The sequence below is a fragment of the Rousettus aegyptiacus genome, unplaced genomic scaffold, assembly GCF_014176215.1.
Source record: "Rousettus aegyptiacus isolate mRouAeg1 unplaced genomic scaffold, mRouAeg1.p scaffold_m13_p_1, whole genome shotgun sequence".
Lineage (NCBI taxonomy): Eukaryota > Metazoa > Chordata > Mammalia > Chiroptera > Pteropodidae > Rousettus > Rousettus aegyptiacus.
In genome coordinates this window covers 15071524-15075728 of record NW_023416284.1, presented here as the reverse complement: position 1 = coordinate 15075728, position 4205 = coordinate 15071524, and the positions used below count along the sequence as shown (strand labels likewise).

The following is a 4205-nucleotide window of genomic DNA, read 5'->3' as shown; positions in this document are numbered from 1 at the left end:
TGTCTGTCAGATGCAGGTCCCCCTGCTGTGGCCACCACCAGCTGCGGTGACTCAAGGCCTGATGGGACTTCTCTCTCTCCTGCCCTCTGCTCTCTTGCTCCCTGCTGGGTTGGGGCTTGGCCAGAGAGGTTCAAGACTTGTTTAAAGTACATGTTCGGGGTCCAGACTGCCTGGATTTGCATCCCGGCCCTGCCCTTGCCGGCAGTGTGACTTGAGGCAAATTACTTAACCTCTTTTCAACTCACTTTTTCTAGCTGTAAAATGGAGTTCCTCAAAGAGCTGTCATGATGGTTAAATGTCCGTGATGTGCAGGCATGTAGTAAGCACTCAGTATGGTTAGCTGTTATTATTTTGGTCCTCCCAGCCCGGAGGTGAGATGAGGAGGAGAGAATAGAATTCTGTGTTCTGAGGGCCCTGTCTCCATGCTCCCCAACCCCACCACCCTCCCCACAAGCCCCAGCTTCCCGAAGCCCACAGATCTTTGCTCGGACTGTACCCTCTGACCCTTTTCCCAGGCCTTCCCGGCCGAGGAAATCTTTCTCATATTTCAGGATTCAGAGGCGAAGCCTCTAGGGAGCCTCCCACAAACACACCTCCACCCTCAGTCCAAATAAACCTCTTCCTCCTCTAGATCCGGCACCACTAGACACTAGATGAGCACATCGTATAGAAATTATTTGTGTAACCCGGGGGTCCTCCAGGTCCTCCGGCTGAGAAGTGCCTCAAGTTCTTTAAAATTGCATCCATAATACCCTGCCCAATCAGACAGAAGGGCAGGCCTTAGCTGTCTGGCTAGGGGCACAGCCTCTTTTTCTTGCTGGAGAAAAGGATGCAAGTTGCTCCAGGCGTTGCTGGCAGACATCTTGCCACCCTTGGACTGAAGGCTGAGCGCAGAGCAGGACACAGAAAGCTTCTGGCTCCTCACGCCATCACTGAACCACTGAATCCACTGATCCAGAGGCCAGGAATGCTGCGGGACTTCTTGGTGGTGAATGCTAAGTTCTCTTAATGTTTAACCCAACGGAGTTAGGTATTCACATTTTCACTAATCATAGCACAAGAGCTTACTGTGAGCCGGGCACCGTTATGAGAGCTTTACATGCATAAATTCACTTGGCACTCACGACTACCTTAATAGGTAGACGTCATCTGTGTCATAGTTAATAGCACATTTTCTGGAGTGAGACCTCCTGGGTCTTACTACTTATTGTGTAAACTTAGCCAGCTGCTTTGCTTCAGTTTCCTCGTTTGAATGGGGCACCTACCTCATAGGGTTGTAGAAAGTATTTATTAAGATAATCCACATAAGGTACTTATATCCGTGCTGAAAAAGAAATCAGCCTCTGTGTTATCATTCCCGTTTTGCAGATGAAACCAAGGCTCAGAGAGTCTCTGACAAGACCTAAGTTTACACATACAGTGTGTCAAACCTCCATAATCTGGCTCTACAGCGTGCTGTCCACACTGCCACTCTCACTGCTGGGACACTGCCCCATTCTTCCCATTCTCAAGTTTACCACTGCCACAAGGCTGGGGCGCGGCAGGTTTTCTGGAAGGCTGGTGGTGACGGTGGAGGGAGCCGCTACTAAACAACTGGAATTCAAATATTAAACAGCCTGATTCTCCAAAGTCCCGGGAACATTTCCACCCCAGGCACTTATGGACTCTAGACAGACAGGTTGCTCTTGTTTCAGGCTCCATGTCTCTGCTCTCACCTCCTCCTTCTGTTTTTAGGTCTTAAGTCTCCTCTGACTTCCTCGCCCGAGGCCTCCCTGCTGGCCTTCCAGCTCTCCAGGCTGTGGCCAGGGGAAGGGCGGTGCCTTTCACAGCCAAGACTGCCACAGACACATTTGGCCAAGCGAAGACCCTCATCTTCCTAAAGGGGTTACGTGACCAGGATTTCATCTAACATATGTTTCCTCCCCTCACAGTCTGAGCATCTCACGGCTCTGGGTGGGGTGGATTCAGGCTCCTAGCCCTGGGGCTCAGCCTTATCCTAGCGAGTATCCAGAGAGAGAAGGATGGAGCTAACACACTCCTTACCCTTCCCAACCTGGCTGCTCGCCCACTTCTTGATGAGTCAGCGCCGAAGCCAGGCCTCTTAGCTTTTCCTGTTCTCTTCTTGGGCTCCGGAAGAACAGCAGGATGTGAGCTGCGCCCAGGCTGTTTTTGAACTTGGTGGAGTGACAGGTGTTGGCAGGCTGTCCCCCAGAGGCTGGGCCCGACGCTCAGTTCCCCACATCCCACAGCCAGCCCCCACCTCTCACCCTGAGGATGGGAGAATCCTATCCGAGGAGAAGAATAATGGATGCCACCTGGCACACGGCGCACCCCACCTGCTGAACCGAGGGGACAGGGTCAGACAAGTTTAGAGAATTCTCCCAGGAGCTGAAGCATCTGGATTTGAGTCCCCGGACACATGACATAAACTCCCTGCCTCAATTGCTTCATCTGTAAAAACAAAAACATGGGGATAGTAATAGTCTCTCTCTCCCAAATTGTAAGGAATAAATGTATTTATACCTGCAAAGCACTCAGAAGAGTGCCTGGCACGTAAGAAGCACTAAATCAGTGTTTGTTTCATGATAAACGTAAATTCAGTAAACATTTAGTGAGGCCCACCAGATACCAGGTCCAGGCTGGTTCTGGGGACAGAGCCACGAGCAAGAACAAGAAGGATACGGTAGCTGCCTTCGAAGAAAGGGCATGTGGTCTCTCCCCTGGAAGGATTGAGTCATGAGAGTCCGGTGGAGCCCAGGAATCTGTTAGCAAATGGCACCTCCGATCAGGTTTAAACTGCACTAAACAAATGGGGAAACAGAGGGAGGCTTGAGGAGGGGCAGGTCGCTGCCCAAGGTCATATCTGGAGCATAATAGCAATGCTAACACTTATGAAGCACTTTCAATGCGTCAGACACCTAGGAGTTTTATTGTTGTTTTGTCATTGTCCCCAGTTTACAAGTGAGGAACTGAGATTAAGTAACTTGGTTGAGGCTACACTGCGGGGAAGCGGTGGAACGGGGTCTGAACCCCACGCGGCCTGGCTGAGCAAACAGCAGAATGAGACTAAGAATTAACTGTTCTGTATCGAGTAGCCACAGTGCACACTGCAAAAGAAATCATCTTCTTCCATCCTCACAGCACCAGATGAAGGAGGTACCATTACTTTCCCCACTTCACAGATGAAAGAACCGAGGCCCAGGGAGATGATGCGATTTGCCCAAGTTCTCACAACTAGGAAGTGGCATTTACAAAATAAAATAAATGCCTACAACACCTGGTCTTTCTAGGTGGTCTCCCATCCAAGTACTAACCAGGCCCCACCCTGCTTAGCTTCTGAGATCAGAAGAGATCAAGTACTAACCAGGCCCCACCCTGCTTAGCTTCTGAGATCAGAAGAGATCTGGCAGGTTCAGGGTAGCATGGCCGTAGATGGAGCTGGGACTTTTAGAAACCAGGCTATCCCACCACCCCTTTTATTCCCAGCAGCTTTCCCTGGCCTGGTTGGAGCTCACACCCTCCCCTTCCATCCCTCTGAGCCCAGGGGAGTTCGTGCGGAGAATGCAAACGCCGTTGATCCACCGTCTGGACAAATGAGCATTATGAGCAGAGTCATTCTGCCAAGCAGAGAGAGCGCTATATAGTGCAGCCGCCCGAGCCAAGGGGATGCCGTCCTGGACCAGCCACAGCTCTACTCCCTCTGGCCTGACCCTGAGATCCAGGATTCTCTGGGAAGAGTGGACTCTACCAGGCTCAGAACACACCGGCGAGCTCTGCCGTGTCCTCCACGCTCTTATGTCAAGGTTAAACTTCACAGCCACCTTCTGTAGAAGGTTCTAGTATTGTCCTTGTTTTGCAAGAAGCGAGACAGAAGAGCATGAAGAGCCAGGCTGCCTGAGTTCCAACCCCAACTCTGCCACTTCCTCAGCCAACGCCGTCCGACTCCAAAGCAGCCTTCTCATCACACTGTTAAGGGCATCGAGCTCCTGGATGGATTAGCGGAATTTTTAGATTGAAGGGAGACAGACGCTTAAGGCTGAGCAAACAGCATTTGCACAGAGGTGCAAATGAGCCACAGATCTGCCTGGTAAGTAGTGCCAGAGTCAGGGCCCCATTTCCAGAGTGTTAACACCCAGCCAGGGCCCTCCCAGCTGATGGCAATCCAGATCATACCCCAAGTATTTCTTGAGCACCTACCATGTGCC

General features: G+C 51.2%; 1 pseudogene; it reads right to left on the bottom strand.

Moving 5' to 3' along the window:
* Positions 1-3265: 3265 nt before the first annotated feature.
* LOC118605397 lies at positions 3266-3434 on the bottom strand (annotated as a pseudogene).
* Between the last annotated feature and the right edge of the window lie 771 nt (positions 3435-4205).